Below are 18,174 nucleotides of genomic sequence, written 5' to 3' on the forward strand. Positions count from 1 at the left end.
TAGTTAAACTACCTCTTCTAAGAATATGCCACAATATGTGATTCCTCTTGACATCCTCATAGGTCACATGTTTGGTTTTTATCATTTCCCCTCCAATAAATGAAATTCTAAGCACCTTGTTCTTTGTCAAGACCCCAGACCTATCAAAAATAACCGTCTTTAGAGAAGCCAAGAAATTGGGAAGACAAAGTGAAAAGCTAGATTTTATTGAAATGTCCCCTTCCTAACCAATTTAGTATGGTGGATCGTTAGCCTATTCAACACGTTCCCATAGTTTAATGAATTAGGGTTAGGGAACTTCGGTGACAGTTTATCCAACAAGTTGACAATAACAAATGTTTATTTGAGCTTTGGTAGTGTTGACGTGTATTTTGTACACTATCAAACACAGAATAAAATACCCAAGGGTACCTTATCCTCTCTTGAGTAAAGTCTCTGAATGCTAAAGATATCGCGAAAAGGATCAATCGGGATGACTTCAAGGTTCTTGTATGTAGGATCTCTACGTGTGGATAAGCTCTCTGTGGTATGATGTGATGTGTTGGAATCACAAGGGGACTTACACTTGATGACTAAACTTCTGATTTGCTTTGAATATTGCTGGAACACGGGATTTCACCTCCTTAGATTTGAAAAAAAGGGAAAAAGACGAGGGCGATGAAAGGATCTAATCCTAACACTAAGAATGTAAGAGCAATGAATGATCTTTGATGAAATTCTAACTAAGTCTTGTTTTGACATCACAGGACCATCTCCACAAGGTTAGTGCGATCTTCGAAGGAAAGCTTTATGATGTTCAAATCATCACTACAAACATAGACACTATCAGGCTGATGCATATCAATGAAGAAGCGACAATTGAAGTTAAGCTTAAGCTGAATGATTCCAGTTGACTACACAAGGCAAGTCTGCAATCAACAAATTGCTAGTAGTATGGATATACGAATTTCACCATCAATCAAACACATTTCTTCCACTCATCTAATAACATGAAATCAAATATGAGAAGTATAGAGACCATGCAAATTGTCGAATCGACCCATAAATTTCACCATTTCTTCAATGAAGTTTTATAAGTCTATTACAACAACATCTTGGCAACAATCTTTGCCTTCTCTCTCTACTCTACTCTAATTGATATTCTATCAACTGACTAATCACCTTCTAACTACTGTCTAATTGCTAACTTCTTTCTAATTGCTTTCTAACTGCCTTTACAAATGAAGAGTCGGGGCTTATATAGTGCCCATAATACAATTCGATGGCTCAGATCCATTTGAGATCAATGGCCAAGATTCAATAATGAAAACCCTAATTAGGGTTTGTTACAACCATTACATAACATTTAATGTTTGACCAATGATAAAATTACATTTTAAGGACACATGTCTTCTCTGGAAAATTCGACCAATGGATAGCTGGGGTAGGTGCATCGAAGTTTGTGCCACCTCCCATGAGTTAGATACATTGAATCTGGACACGCTGAGGTGGACCAATCCGACTGGTGAAGTGAGGAGTGATGACTAGGATGCCACCTCGTCTGACACTTGGTTGATATCCAATTCGATGATGTTGAGAAGCTAGCTTTAATTAACTCTTCTGAAACTATCTGCTTCTTCAACGAACACTTTGCTCTGACTTCTTGTGTCCTTGATGTGCAAGATGATGATGTACCTCGCCTTGGAATGCTGGATTGGAAGAAGTTATTCCTGATGATGCTTGACCAAAGAAGGTCGTCCTTGTCGATGCTTGACTGGAGGAGGTCGCCCTTATCCTTGCTTGATCTTCCAACTCCGGGATCTCCATTTGATGCCTACACAAAATATTAAAGTTAGTCTTTTGAGCATCAAACCTCAAAGCATGAAATTTAAGACCTTTCAAAGGTAAAACTTAAGATATTAATTTGAAAAAAGTCATGATAAATCAAGAACTATACATTTTCAAATTAATCATGAATGGAAATTGGATTTTCAAGACTTAGATTTTACAAAATTGGGATCACAATAAGTCTTGAATGAGATCTTCAAAAAAGTAATTCTTCATACCTTCCCTTGAGTACTTAAGTACAAAACCTTGAAAAATGAAGGAAGAAGACCGGATTTTGTTGGGCAAGATTTATAGTCCTCCCTTGGATGAAGTACGCCTCCTTTAGCCTTCAAAAGAGCTTCACCTTCCACTAGCTTCTCCAAAATCTGGAAATTCACCTTCAAACTTGCTTAATTTCACCTTCAATCTTTTGGATTTCGCTCCTCAAAATATGCTCTTCAAGTTCGCATGAGAGATAATGCAAGAATGATTTGAATTTGCTAAAGAACCTCTCCCATTATATAGAGCACTTACCTTGATTCTTGTTGAGGCCGACCTAGCAATTAAGCCTTAAAATAAAATTAAAAAACCACCAAGAAGAAGGCCGACTTGATAAATAAAGACAAAATAATGCCTTGTGCGCTCAACCTTTAATCTTTTAATTATTTAAATTAATTTTAATACCTCTAAGATGTTTACTTTGATTATTTCAAGGTACAAAATTAATTTATTAAATTGAAATGCCTTTAATTTAATGTGAATTTGATGTAATCTTCCAAAGGCTTCGAAGTGAGCAAATTTGGTGAATTTTAAGAATATCAACACTCAAACAATGTAAAAATGAAGGATATCACCAATTTCGCCCTGGACCCTTGGTGAAGGTTAGGAGCGATTTTTCAATCTAGACCTTGCATACCTCCCTTTTTTCGCCCAAAACTTCATCTAGACATTTAAATGGCATTTTTAACTGAAGTTTTGAATTTGATTTCATTTGATCACTAGGAGGAAAGTGGTATTAGGACTTTTTTCGCCCTGGAGCGATTTTTCAATTTTGCTCTTAATCCTTCATCTTTTAATTGTCAATTCTCCTTGTGGGGTAAGCAATGATCTCCTTTACTCGTTCCATGCATGCTTGATTTGCTTTTGCAATGCAAAATAGGGGCTTCAAAGATTTTTGCTCTGGGCCTCCAATGAGGGTCAGGAGCGACTTTTGCAAATTAGGCTAAGATCATCAAGTTTTGGAGGTAAATCCTTGTTCATCACGTTTTGGAGGACCCCTCCACCTTAGCACAACCTTGCCTTAGCGCAATCTTGAAGAGAAGTTGTTGGTTTTGCAAATTTCGCCCTGGGCCTTCAGTGAGGGTCAGGAGCGATTTTGAGTCTTTTTGCACAAATTCTTGATCACTTCAACTTCAAATTACCTTCAAGGCGTAGAATATCATTCTTCACTCCCTTTTGAGTCTTGGAAACAAAAATACCATCTCGAAATACAAGGGAAGTGAGAACTCTTGGAAATTTCGCCCTGGACCCTTGGAGGGTCAGGAGCGATTTTCCCTATTGTCATCAAAATTTGCACTCTCAGCATCTCAATTCCACTTCAAGGCATTTCAAACACCGTTTCTAACTTGTGCCTAGGCTTAGCTTTGCTCAATTTTGGAGAAAAAGGTTGGATATTAGGTTTTTCGCCCTGGGCCCTCAATAAGGGTCAGGAGCGATTTTGCAAATTCAAGCTTATCCATCTTTTGATAGCCCTCCAAATTATCTTCAACGGACAAAACACACCTTCCTCATTCATTTCAATCATAAAATCGCTTTGTCCTTGCAAGAAAATTGTGCCTTTGAAATTTTCACTCTGGGCCTTCAGTGAAGGCCAGGAGCGATTTTAGCCATTAGATCAAAATGCTTCACCCTTTTCTTTGAAACTTCTTTGCTAGGGAAGACTTCACCTTGTTTTGTGTTATGAATAGGTTTTCATGTCCAACAAAGGATAAAAGAGTGTGTCCACAAGAAATTCGCCCTGGGCCCTCAAAGAGGGTCAGGAGCGATTTTGATTTGTTGCCCAAAATTCATCAGCTTTAATGCTTTCCAACCTTCAATTTGCATCAAGTGATGTCTAATCTTCTCTCCGGGAGACCCTGCACAAAACAAGTTAGCCAAAATTAGTGCTAAAATAAACTTAAATAAGATTTTCGCCCTGGACCCTCAGCAAGGGTCAGGAGCGAAATTCCTAATCTTGGCCAAAATTCATCATTTTCTTCAAAGTTTCCAATCAATCTCAAAGTCCAAACAAAATGCTTTGCAAATCAAAATTTGGTCAAATAAGGCAAGGAATGAGTCCTAGATTGATTTTCGCCCTGGACCCTCAGGAAGGGTCAGGAGCGAGATTTGCTTTGGACCTCCTGAGAGGTCAGGAGCGAAATTCGCTCTGGATCCTCAGCAAGGGTCAGGAGCGAAATTTGACTTTTTTGAACTCTCCGATAGGATAATTTTATGGAATATAACATTTAAGTATAAGTGTCTATCTTTCTTTCTTATACTTTAAGTTATATTCCATATATACTTTCAGGATGTTTGAGAGTGGTTTCAGACCTCCAGGAGTTATATTGCAAAATCTAGTTTTTGGAGGTTTTTCGGTTTCCAGACTTAGTCAAATTCCAGGATCGGGACATTCCAGACTTAGCCAAACTTCAGGATCAGGACTTCATCACTCACCAACCTGACCTAAGTCAAGCAGAACCTGCTATCCAGGTGACCCCTTGGCGACACTCGAAAGCTAAAGGCTAACAGACAAAACCCTAAAAGACCTAGAAAACAAACCCTAAAAAGCAAAAAGCAGGGGTCCCCATTTGCAATGGGGCGATGTGTGAAAACGTCACAACAGGTAGTTATGTGCATAATGCCCTTTTTTGGAGTAGATTTGGTTGAGTTATCCAATACACTATTTTTAGTAAGTCAGCTTTGGGCATCAATTGAGCCAATTGTCAATGTTATTCTTTTTAGATGTTTCGATGAAAGCAATTGATATAAAGTCATAGTTTATTAAATTACGGACTATATAGTGCCCAAATTATAAAGTATAAATATTTAATGAAAGGAGCCATCTAGAAGTGGGCACCACTTTATGAGGGAGACATAAGGTTTTAAAATAAATTACTATTACGCCCCTTATCTAGCAATGGGAATTGGAGAGCACATTGAAATGGGTTTTGGAGCTCATTTTGCTTATGCTTGAGTTGATATTTTGGTATTGGTTTGTAAGGACGAGAGCCCTTACAGGTAACATCTTTGACGTTAGTGAGAGACCCAATCTGGAGAATTTCTTGGTGGTTTCATATAGAAATCAGAGATTGAGCTTATTGCTGAGACTAATACTCCAAAATTCTTGGAATTCATTGCATATCAGATTGAAGAAGATTGATTGAATGAGGTTTTATGAGATTGTTTGTTGATATTGCTGACTGTACATTCCCATAGGCTGGTTGTACACCTGCAGCAGTAGCATGAGGGTTTCTAGACGAGACTGATTGGGTTTTTGGAGGTGTTTGCTGTTGCTAGGGGGCACACTTGGATCTGCAACTTCAGTTTGTTCATTTCATAGCCTTGGGAGGTGACATTTGAAGTGTGGCATCCAATTTGCATCACCAGTTTGCAGCTACTAATATCAAATCAGAATTCTTGATTGCTGCATTTTATGGGTATGCTTAAAAATACATTTGTAATGCCATTTAATGAACTGGATTGTTCATATTTTTGAAATATATTGTAACTACAGTTTTGAAATTTAATTTGAGTTATTTCAACCTTGTGGATTTCCTAAATATTGTAAATTTCTGAGTTATTTAATTGTTGGAAGTGTTTCTATTATCAAGAGAATATTCCGCACTCTTCTTTCTTCTGTAAACAATTGTAAGTCAGAAAACAAAACACACAAAAAAAAGGCTAAACAGAGCTGCATAAGGTACTTACAAATATAGCTCCCCGAACACTTTTTTGAATAGACTTCTTCCGCTCACTGCGTTTTAACTGTTGCAGACTCCTCACCTACAGCTGTGCCTGTGCCTGGCTTCGTGGGTGTTTTGCATTATGGGAGTGATGCGCATGCTGTGGGTTGGGCGGCTGCTGCCGCTCCCCATACTATGGAAGGTTCCCCCTCCTCCATTGAAACCCTTCTGGTAGGAGCTGCAGCTACTTCAGCTCCTCATACTGCGGCTCCTGTTGGTAATGTTGATGGTCTGGGGGATCATCCTTATGTTGCTATTACTTGCGAAGCTCCTTCCTCTGTTGTTGTTGTGGGTGTTGAGGTCGAGGTTGGTGTTGTTGGTGCCAAGATTCCTGTTGTTGTTGCTCATGGGCGTAGCTTTGCCCGCATGGCCAGAGCTGCAGCTCATCTCCACAAGGGTATCCGTCCTCTTCCTTGTGCCAAGACTTCCCCTGTTGTGATCTGTGAATAGGAGGTTGTGGAAAATGTTGAGTTTTACCAACGTTGCACTTTGGTTTGTAGATTTACTGGGTTCTAGCCTTCTCTTTCGGACCTTCATCGTTGGGTGAGTGATTCTTGGAAACCTTTAGTTACTCATGGCATTGAGCTTTTTCCTCGTGCTAAAGGCTTTTTCATTGCTTCCTCTACTTCTACTCTTGATCGCAATTTGGTTTTGGGTAAATTGTGGGCTTGGGGAGATCACTCTTTCTCTATTAAGCCTTGGATAACTTCCTTCAACCCCCTTAGTGAACCTCTTATTGTTCGTCTGGTTTGGGTCTGCCTTCCTAATCTTCCCCTCCATTTCTGGGACCCTTCTTGCTTCGAGGCGATCGGTAACTCCATTGGCAGCTTCTTGAAGGTTGATGATGCCACGACTTCCATGGGTCATTCAACCTTTGCCTGTCTGTTAATTGACATTGACATATCTCTACCCCTCCCTAAGGATGTGGTTCTGATGGTTGGGGATAGGCCATGGACTCAATCGTTGGATTATGAGGACCTCCCCTTTCGCTGTCGAAGATGCTTCTCAACGGGTCACTTAGCTTCAGACTGTTCTCTCTCCTGCTGCAGAGGTGCTGCTACTTGGTGGAAGGATGCTACTGAAGATCACTTGACGATTAATGCTTTTGAGTCTTCTTTTGTCAACTCCTCTCTGGAGGATGATGTCTCCTCCCAAAATGAGGTGCCCCTTACTGTTGATGAAGCCTTTGTTGATGCTACTGTTGTCATGGACTCTTCCGCCCCTTTGGCTCCTACATCTGTTGCTCTTGCTCTACAACTTCACTCCTCCTGGTGATTTTGCTCTTGTTGCTATTCTACAACAACAGTCTGTTGTTCTGCAACAGTAGTCTGGCAATAACTCTGCGGGGTCCTCCCCGCCTGATTTTTCTTTGAATGTTCCTAGTGACAGTGTTGCCTGGACGATTGTTTGTCGCAGGCGGAAGGGAAAATATGCCCCCCTTTCCCAGCCCCTCCCCTTCATCAAGTTTTGGGTGTTTTTCCCCACTCTTGAGATGGGTTGGGTTGTTGCAGGTTTGACAGGTTTGTTTGACCTGTCTGGCTTTGTATGTTTGGGGTTTGTACCCCTGCTTGATCTGTTTGCCGCCTTTAGGCTAATGTTTAATTTTTGATAACCTTTTGGCTATGTTAAGGGTCAAGACCCTAGTTAACGTTGTTTTTTTAATCAAAAACAAATATAGCTCCCTACGCACTACATGTAAGCACCAACTCTTGACTCAACTTCATTTGTTACCCCACACAAGTAAAGGTAATGATAAAGGAAAAAAATGAAATTGTGGAATTAGAATATCATCATTAATTAATTTGAGTGCTCTTTGAGGAAAATGGTTCATCTCCAACCATTTAGCATGTCAAATTATAGAAACCCCTCATTAGCAAAGAAATCTACATTTTTCTCTTCTCCGTAGATGTATCAAATTTTAACATGAAGGTTTTGATCGAACTTAGAGCATCCATGATAATAATCCTATTCATACAACATAAAAAGAACTCTTTGAAAAGGCACTTAATGATGTTAAGGTAGGTCTCCCTCAGTAACCAACTTAGCAATCTCCAACTCTTTGGCTAAGAGGATCCCCCAATAAGTAATTGACACATTGGAGGAATGATTCAATGGGTAGCCAAAGCTTGATAGAGAAAGCTCCAACGGGGAGGCCTTTGTGGGATTGCATGTTTTAAAGTTCCATTCTATAGCATGTTATTTCTGTCATCACTTCTAGTGATTGTTTGATACATTTGCTCAGCTTCTACAACTTTTCCTTTGCTACAAATGTTAAAAGTAAGTGGAAGAAAACTTTGTATGTTCACACAAATCATTGAATGATCTTACCACAGGTTAGATGTATATTCCAACTCTTGGAACCCTAGTTTCACCACTGCAACCAAGATTTCAGAATTAAAATGCCTCCACCTCTTTAGAGTTAAAAACTAGACTTGGTCTCCAGAAAAATCAACCACAATCAAACCTTGCCCCTCCATGATTGTTTGTTAGAGTTTTAGCCAGCATGGCAGCCAATGGGTCTTAATAAGGTTGGTGCAGAAATTCAGTTGAGAGCAGAGTTTCTACAGGGAACTAACACCCTATTGTTAGTGGAATTTAAACCAAAAGTTGTGCCCAAATAAAGTGGAATCATACTACCACCCCTGCACCCCACCCCCACACACAAGAAAGGAAAAAATGACTTCAATTTCTCTGTACTATCTTCATTTGTCACACTAATAAGGTCAATGGTCATGGTAGTCCTTTAATTCAACCAGTGTCTATATTTAGTATATTATGCTACATCCCTGCATTCATGATTTTTCTTCTACTATATGTTAAGTATATTATTTTCTTGTCATTTCTTAAATTAAACAACTATTGAAGCCCTCTTTTATAATGTTGAGTGACAACTTCCAATAATCAGGTAGAAGAACATTGTTTTCACCAAAAAAATATTCTGTACCTAGTTTCTCCAGTTAAAAGACACTTGCCAATTTGAAAAAACACTAGTAAGTTATCGAATGGTGGCATTTAAATTAGTGAATCTTTGCCTTTGAAAAATATCGTTTTCTTGAGAAACCACATTTCAGGATTAAACTAATTAAAAAGAAAAAATGCTCTCTAAAATGTGGCAAACGTCTGCTGGAATTTTTCACAAGTCACAGCATTACCAGCATGGTATCGTTTACTGCATATGCAGTGATTAGAATTTTGTTCTGCTCAATATCCCCAGTTATCATTTTTAATTTCTTTGTCAAACTGTGCCTTGAGCTTCGGGTACTTGGCGAAGTACTTGTCAGCAGTCATGGTCATAATTTTTTTCTGTAGACACAGATTGGGTTGCCAAAATTATAATAATATTCACTTAGAAGAGAAAAGAATCCAAACAAAGAGAAGACCAATATTCAAAGCTCAGAGCCAATGAGAGAACAAACTGTCCTTCAGTTCCCGAATCTTGGCAATTTCTTTGTCCAGCCTTTCTGACTCTTGCAATGATTTTTGTTCTCCCTCTTTAGCTTCCTTAAGCTACACAAAAGAAAGAAAAATTTAGCAAACTGAATTGTATGAGAGATTACTTTTAATTCTCATCCTTTAGAACATATCTTTTTTAGAGGATCTATCAAAGTGTGTTAACATATTTCAAAGATTAGTTGCACGACTGTCCAGTTCTAAAATAAATTCTCTAAGCTTTGTTTTGTTATCTTGTTCTACAATTTCATGTGCTAAACTGTGATATAAGCAAGTGCAAAAGGAATCAGAGTCATTATTTTCTTATCGCATAATGAATTACAGCACAAGGACATGGCATCTGATTAAATAGGCATGGACCTTACTCACTTGGCCATGTATTACAGAAAACTTCATAATATGGGGATAGTATTCATTCATATAGGTGGAATTTACTTCTAAGAAGATAAATTGAATGAAGAATAGCACAACAATCATCAATACGCTGCCCAAGAAAATCACGCCAAAATGATAATCAAGCAATCATGATAAGAAATATCTACCAGTTAAATGGATTGAAGAAAGAATTGCCCATACAACAAACCATTTTGATTTGGACACAGACTCTGGTAAAGATTGACTGTATCCAAAATGATGCAATGTTTATTAGCCTTAATTAAGTGGCAGAAAATTTGTAAGTTACCAAAATCTTCAGGGAACCATTAATGAAGAATATCATCATTATGAGGAATTTCATACCCCAACCGCTTGATAATTGGTCCTGTAACTGAGACATTTCCCCTCTCACAGACACATATGGGGGTATCCTTACATGCTAGGAAACTTCATAGAACATTTCTATACATCTCCACGTACCATCCATAGGAAATTCTTATTGGAGTTACTTAAATTTCCTATAAATTATTATTTTGTTTTCTTCAAGTGCAAATAACTGGTTGAAGAGAGTTCAAACAACTAAAGAAAAACACTAATTGGCATGTACTTCAAAAAAAATGCAGTAAAAAGTAGAGTTTGTAATGTCCCTTTTCCTGAACTGAATTGAAGTGGAGAACCCAAAGCCTATCCCTAGTCCCTATAGGATTAAGGTGCCATCTACCTTGTAAAGGCTATGACATGGTTCCAACATCCTTGGAAAGTGTCTTAATGCTTAAGGCACTTAGGGTGAATTGGGAAAATTTATCACTATTGTTTGTAATACATTCACAAGGGGTGATGGGTTCCATTAGCAACAATAAAGGTGGGTTGTGAGTACAATTATTTAATATTGTTCTTCTCACTTGTGGACGACTAAAATAGGATAGTTAATGACTTGGGAAGTGGACAAATGAATTACCTTTGGGCTTCTCCAAGTGGGAGCTTGGAAGAGGCAACGCGTGTCTCTTGGTATTCTGTCATTTATTACTATTAATGTAATGTTTATCTTGCAAGATTGGGTGCCCAAGTTGAGGGGAAAGAGAGCCAAAACCAGTGTCCTTTCAACTTCCAGGGAGGCAATCCAAGGGTTGTGGTTGTTTGGAATGAAGAGTCTTCTTTGGACACCCTTGTTTGGTGGTTTTGGAGCTCTTTCCATTCAATAAATTCAGCTCTTTAGATGTAGATAATATGAAGAATTGTTGAATGTAGAATTGTTGAATAGAATTATTTTGCAGAAATAAGGACAGGTGGGAGGCATAAAGAGGTTGTTCACAAGTACACAGGTGCTGCTATGTTGGAGGGAAAGAGGAGAATGAAAGTAAATGTATTATCACATTTATTGTCAATAATAAATACTTGACCTCTCTTCCTAGTGGAGTTTTTTTCCCTCAAGAGTTTCTCCACATAAATTCTGTGTTATGTGATGCTTTTATGTTGCTGATTTATGCCTCATTGCTGCTACCTTATGGTGATGATATTCTTTATTTATTGCTGGTATAATTTCACATAAGATAGAGTTATTAAGCATGATATGTAGGCTGCTTTTTTACATCATTAAGAAAAAGGATCTAAGCATGGTTTTCTACATTAAGACAACTTAATTTTCAGATTTGCATATAAGTTTCAGATTTTCATGTTGTAGCTGTCCAAGCCTTGTATCTCATCCTTTGATTGATTTATCAAATAGAGATTGATCTTCACAATCTTTGGTATTGAACTTGTTTATTTTTCAATACTCCCCAAGGGAAGATTTGTAGAAGAATAATCTAATAATAATTTATTAACTATCCAAAAGCACTTAAGTTATAACATTGGGAAATAACACTTAATTTATTATTATTAAGTTGGGCCAAAAAGCAAATAAAAATCATAAAGTGTAAAAAGATGAATATTTTTAGTAAACACAAAGTAATTAAAGGTTGGTTAGGAAAAAAACATTAAAAAAATTGGGAAAAGCAATTCATTCTATCATTGCCAATTTTCGATACCTTTTTATAGAGCTCAAGTTCAACATTATCTTCCATCAGGATGAGAACCCTCTCGGATCATCCAGGATTTGGAAGACAAAAACCTTCCAATCCTCCTTGTTGACTTCACTTGAGCTCAATTTCAGCATTATCTTCCATCAAGATGAAAACCCTCTCGGATCATCCAGGATTTGGAAGACAGAAACCTTCCAATCCTCCTTGTTGACTTCACTTAGAAATCAAAATTCGGGCTTACAATGAAATTTTTGGTTATTGCAGGTCTTACGAGATTCAACAGAAGAGAAAAGAAACAAATATAATAAATTGATCTATTTTTTGCAGTTGTTGCCTTTTCAAAAGGGATCAGGAAACTACTATTTTTATTTGTGGCTGGTACCTAGTGCTATGCAAGTGGGTCGTACAATTGTAATAGCAGGGATTATTTGGTAGATCTGATAACAATTTAGAGGGTGTGGAAGTGCTAAAAAGGGAAATCAACTCTTGCGTAGAAGTCAAAATCCACATCATAGGTTGTGTTTGAGTTTGGGGGGATCTTAATCTTCATTGGTTGTTTTGCCGGGGGCCGCAGGAGAAGTGGTTTCATCATTTTTATTCAATGTTACCCAGAAACGCGTTTCCGGCTTCAAGGCACCCATTTCGGAAATGGAAACGGTTTCGGGGACTTGGGGACAACCGGAAACGTTTCCAAGTCGTCCCCGATCCTTGGAAATTTTCAAAAACCGTCCCAAAAACTCGAGGACGGTCAACTTTTTTCCCGAGGACTGTTGACCATCCCTAGGACGACAGGGGACACTCAAGCCGTCCCCTAGCTGTCCTGGGGACGCTTAGCCGTTTCTCGCTATAAGGCAATTAAAAAAAAAATTATAAAAATTCAAAAAAATATTATTATTCAGTTTTGAGAGCAATTAATTTTTTATTTTATTTTAAAAGATATTATATATGTGTGTGTGTGTGTGTATATATATATATATACATATAAAAATTGCTTGTAATATTTTTTAAAATTATTATAATATTTATTATTTATTAATAATTGAGGGGGCGAGGGTGGAGGACAGGACCTACCTTCTTGATCCCTTACCTCTGTAGTCGAACAATCCAACCGGGATAATATTTATTATTTACAAATTACAAACCATAAATTTAATATTATCGATATAGTCTGATTTCCGCCTCCTGCCAATTATAGTTACTTTATGATATTGATATATATTATATCGATATCATAATTGATCATTTTCATTTTGTGCTCCCAATTTTTAATGCATAAGGCAACAAAAAACTTTAAAACATCAAACAGAAAAATAAAGAGTGTTGGGCGTGCAACGACAAGCAAGGAGGAGTTGCCGGCAGCAAAAGGAATTCATGCAGGCAGGCTAGTGTTTGAATTTTTCAAGAGAAAGAAAGAAATTTAAGAAGCAACCAAGGGAAAGTGGAATTGGAAATTGATACCTAGGATTTAAAGTTTTTGAACTTTTAAAGAGAAGAAAAAAAATTAAGAAGCAACAGCAAGATTATTTGGATTTGTCATTGACTCATTTGGAGGGTTTGAATTTCAGATTTGGAGCCTTGAAGGTAAGTCCATGCTTCCATTTTTTAATTTTTTTATTTCTTTTTCATAGTTTGAAAGAAAAAAATCTGATTTCATTTTTTTTCTTTATATTTCAGAATTTTGAGCTTGCATTATATATATTATCAGTAGACTCACTCATTAAACATGAGTGACAGCAATAGGAGTGATGGTAGTGATGAAGAATGGGAAGGGGAAGAAGTTGCAGTTGTAGGTGGAAGTGGAGGTGTTGGGGGTGAATCAACACATGAACCTAACAAATTTGAAATCCCTTCAATTACCTTAAAACCGTTTGCACAAGACCCTTTTAACCCTAAAAAACCTCTACTTTGCCTTGCTCATCCCACAGATGCCAAAAGAAAAAATTCAGGTGGAAGTAGGGTGTATAAGTGCCATGTATGCGAAGGTGAAATTAGAGGGAGCTAAACAAGGGTGTGGTCTCATTTCTTGGGTGTTACGAGCAAAGGAGTTAAATATTGTAAAAAATTCAAGGAGGATGCTGGAGGCTGAATGGAAGTCTAAAGGTCTGCCCTTCGTAATGCCTCAATGCTCACAGCCATCTACTAATTCTCTTAGTGTTCATCCTATGTCATCTAGTGGCAGTGCCACTCATAGTGTGGGAGCCAAAAAAAATAAAATGAAAAAGGAAAGAGGAAGGCTAGTGATAGTGAGCAGCCAATGTCAATAACAAATTTGTTCAATATGCAAGAACGGGAATTAGTTGAGGATTCCGTTGCTGATTTCTTTTATGCCCATGCCATCCCATTTCATGTGGCCCGATCTCCTTACTCCAAGACAATGATGAAAGATGCTGGTAATGTTGGTCCCTCTTTTGTACCCCCTGGAGATCTTAAACTACGTACTACCCTCCTTGACAAAGCATATTCAAAGGTGAGTTTGGTTATGGAAGATATGAGACGTACTTGGATGAAGAGTGGTCGTTCCATTGTGATGGATGGGTTGACCAATATTAGTCATCGGCCACTCATCAACATCATGGTTACATGCACAGCTGGCTCTTATTTTCTTAGAGCCATTGATTGTTCAGGGAAACACAAGGATGCAGATTTTCAGTTTAGCATTCTGAGAGAGGCCATAGAGGAGGTTGAACCCTCAAATGTTGTTCAAGTGATCACTGATTCAGCACATGTGTGCAAATTGGTTAGTTTGATGGTGGAGGGTGTTTACAGACACATCTTTTGGACTCCATGTTGTGTATGGGGAAATTGGATTGGGTAAAGGAAGTGGTGACACAAGGTAGAGATGTTCAAATGTTCATTTGCAACCACCATACCTCACTTGCTCTCTTCAGGAAATTTTCAAGGAAGAAATTTCTCCAGCCTATAGAAACAAGATATGCCAGTTACTACATTTTGTTAGAGAGGATGGTTGAAGTGCATGATGTTCTACAGATGATGGTAGTGCATTCAGAGTGGAATAGTACCATTCAGAGTGGAATAGATGGCCTACTCCAAACACTACTGAAGGAAAAGCCATAAAACAATGGATCCTTGATGACAATTGGTGGACCACTATGAGGTAAAACATGTTGATTGTCATATTTAATTAAGAATCAGAAATTTCATTCAATTTTCAAATTTTAAAATTTCTGATTTTAATTAAAAAATCCTAATTTTCAGTCATTTAATTAAAACAAATCTGATTTTACATTAAAAATTCTGATTTTTAACATTTTGTTCTTATTCTTATTGCAGATATGTTTGCTCCATCATCTCTCCTGTTGTAGATGTGATTAGATATGCTGATACAGACTCTCCTAGCCTTGGAGAGATATATGAGACTATGGACAGCATGATTCAGAAGATGAAGGAGATAATTTTGGCTCACAATAAGTTGTTGGACTTATATGAGGAGTACATTCACCCAATTTTCATGCGTAGGTGGAATGCTATGAACACTCCACTTCATATGGCAGCTTATGCACTAAACCCAAAATGGTCTGAGCCTAGTCCTGGAAGGTGTGCTCCTAGTGAGGATGCCAAGGTGAGACGTGGGATTATAAAGGCCCTTCAAAAGATGTATTCAACTGAGGAATTTGGTAGACTTCGTTAGCAATGGATTGCCTTCACAAACCTTGATGGTCCAAACTTTAGCACACCAAAGGCCAAGATAGATAGAGCAATAATGGCACAGAAAAGCCCCATTGGATGGTGGCAATGGCATGGGTCAGATGCACCAAAGTTGAGGTCACTTGCCATTCATCTCCTCTCATAGGTTGCTAGTTCCTCTGCTGTACAGAGGAATTGGTCTACATACAGCTTTGTCCACTCCATGAAGAGGAATAGGCTTACCTCTAAACGGGCAGAGAAGTTAGTGGTTGTGCATAGTGCTCTACGACTTGTAGATCGTAAGACTCCAGAGTATTGAAAGACTCCAGCTTTACAGTGTGATATTAATCCCGAAGACACCACCCAGGTTGATCAGGATGACACACCACAGGGATTGCTTGGTGTTCCATTGGATGATGGAACCTTTGAGGTTCAGGCTGACAGTGACAGTGACATTGACTTAGATCAAGATTAGGTGCAGCAACATACTATTTTTGTTTTCATTTTGACTTTGAAGTTTGAGACTTTCGGACTTTGTCACTTTGAGTCTTCTCACTTCTGACATTATATGATACATTGATACATGATAGTTCATATATGATATGATACTTATAGCTCTTTATCTATTACTTTAACTTTTCAATGTTTCATTTTGTTGAAAGTCGAAACTTGCTGCCTTTACTTATTTAAATATTTTGATATATGAATCTATGATATGCCACTTGATAGTATAACTTCTCATTTTTTCAATGAATTATATCTATGAATGTATGAAATTGAAATTTGAACCCATGATGCTATCCTATGTTCTTAATCTTATTCTATGATGATTCGATTTTATAATTTATCCGTTTGATGCTATGTTCTTAGTTCTATGATGATTCGATGAATGATGAATGATATTAGTATATTACATAATTAGAATTAGAATCAAGACTCTAATTTATAAATGTTAGTGTATATAGCCGTCCCTTGTTCCGGGTAAAAAAAACGTCCCAGAAACTTGGGGTAACATAGTTTTTATTGGTGTTTTTTTAACAGCACACTACCTTAAAATCTACCACACCTTTAACATTGACTCCACAAAATATTTTGCCTGGTTGGAACCCATCACACCTCATTCATATTTGAGAAATTTCTTTGATGTGTTTTTTTGGACCTCCCACCATCTCCAGCCACCCAGCTTATAAGGAAATAGAAGTCAAAGAAAAATCATATGTCAGGGGGCACTTGTAATATTGTTTGCTGCTGACAAAAAGGAAGATGTTGGGGCCTACGAGGACTTGGACGCTGCCTTCAATAAATCTTCAATAAAAAAACAAGTTCATCCTTAAAATCTGAATTATTGAAGGTTGTCAAATATTCTATTGTGATTAAAAATATTAATATTTGTCCCAAATCAAATAAATTGTTGTGCCTACAAATATCATTTGGACTTCTGAAATTATTTAAATAAGTTATATATATATGCAAATTGCAGAAATTCAAAAACAAATTTTTGTTGGGAAATTGTAGGAAAAAAAAGGAAAGGAAATATTTCAGAGTTACAAACAATTTTTCTTATCAAAGTTTAAAGTAGTAAGGACAAAAACAAATATGACAATTTAAGATATCTATGGGGGCATAACCTTAATGAATGGATTTAAATGGCACATTATATGGTGTGCAATGTCCCCACTTTTAGGTCCTCTTGTAGAGTGGCTGGTGCTGTCTTTCAGGGTTTGTGTCAGCCAGTTCAGAGGGGGTTTTTGATGTCGCCAATGAGCTCAGAGGATGTATTAGAGTTGAACGAAACTTTCTGGAATGATTTTGGACAACTCGTCCAAGACTTACTATTTTTGTAAGTGTCAATTTCGACACTGTTTGCTCATTTGGGAGTTTGGGCAGGATTACTATTTTTAGCAATTACTATTTATAGTAATTGCTATTTCTGGTAGTTGGTTATAGTTCAGTCTCCCCTCAGCTTCAGCATGTAGTATTTGCAATTTCAGGATTTGTATAGCCAGTGATTGTTTAAATTGAAGATATATTGGTGACTAATGATGTTTAGAGTTATTATTCTAAATAAAGTTAAATTAAATATTTAACTAACATTATTTAATATGATATAAAGTTTTAATATTGGCGACATGGGAGTTATAAGGTTTTGATTTAAAATATTAATGAGGTGATTATCTTTTGGGCACCAAGGGAGTCATAAGGTGAATTTATTAATAATTTTAAATGTGAAAACATTAATCAGGGCATTGGGATGAAAGCATTATAAAAAGGCACTTGGGAGCTCATTTGACATATACTTGGCTTATTTATTTTCTCTCTAGGAAGCTTGAGAGCTTTGGCTTTCATTTATAGAAAATCTAAGGATGGAAACCCAAATCCATCTCTGGTGTGGATTCATCCAAGATTCACCATTGTGCTTCACTATCAGATTGTTGAAGGTTTCAATTGGAAATCTCTTTGGAGGATTTGACAGGAAAGTTCTTTTGAAATTTATGAAGTTTTGAAGATTTCCTCAATGTTGAAGGCTTGCTCCAGTGATGTGAATAGTGACACTACAATGACGTGGGTTTCATTCCTTATCATGTGGATTTCCTAGATTTCTTTCAAACAGGATTGCTAGAGAGTTTTGGTGTGATTTTTGGTTTTCCTGAGTGCTATTCAAATTTCATCAATTTTGAGATTTGCAATGCTATTTTCAGTTTTCATGCACAAAAGGAAAGCTGTTGCTCAAAGGATTCTCAGTCATTCGGGGTGGGATACTACGGAATATAACAGCATCTTTTATTGCAATTGTCTATTCCCATTGTTATGATATTAGTGTTGGCAAGGGTTGTAAAATAAAATAGGAAAAATAAAACAAATTGTCTGATAAAGGA

General features: G+C 37.3%; 1 long non-coding RNA gene across 2 annotated transcripts in view; it reads right to left on the reverse strand.

Annotated features, from left to right (window-relative positions):
* Positions 1 to 1,093: 1,093 nt before the first annotated feature.
* The window catches only part of LOC131873669 (uncharacterized), a 91,331-nt gene continuing 74,250 nt past the window's right edge, over positions 1,094 to 18,174 (reverse strand). Inside the window, exons 2-3 of one of the 2 annotated variants that reach the window (XR_009371601.1) lie at positions 8,960 to 9,314; positions 1,094 to 1,813 (exon numbers count right to left, since the gene is read on the reverse strand). This is a non-coding gene — a long non-coding RNA (uncharacterized LOC131873669). Of the gene's footprint in view, positions 1,814 to 8,802; positions 9,315 to 18,174 lie in introns of those variants that run through there. The other variant, XR_009371600.1, reaches the window with a different exon arrangement.

The sequence above is a fragment of the Cryptomeria japonica genome, chromosome 2 (genome assembly GCF_030272615.1).
Source record: "Cryptomeria japonica chromosome 2, Sugi_1.0, whole genome shotgun sequence".
In the NCBI taxonomy this organism is placed as follows: domain Eukaryota; kingdom Viridiplantae; phylum Streptophyta; class Pinopsida; order Cupressales; family Cupressaceae; genus Cryptomeria; species Cryptomeria japonica.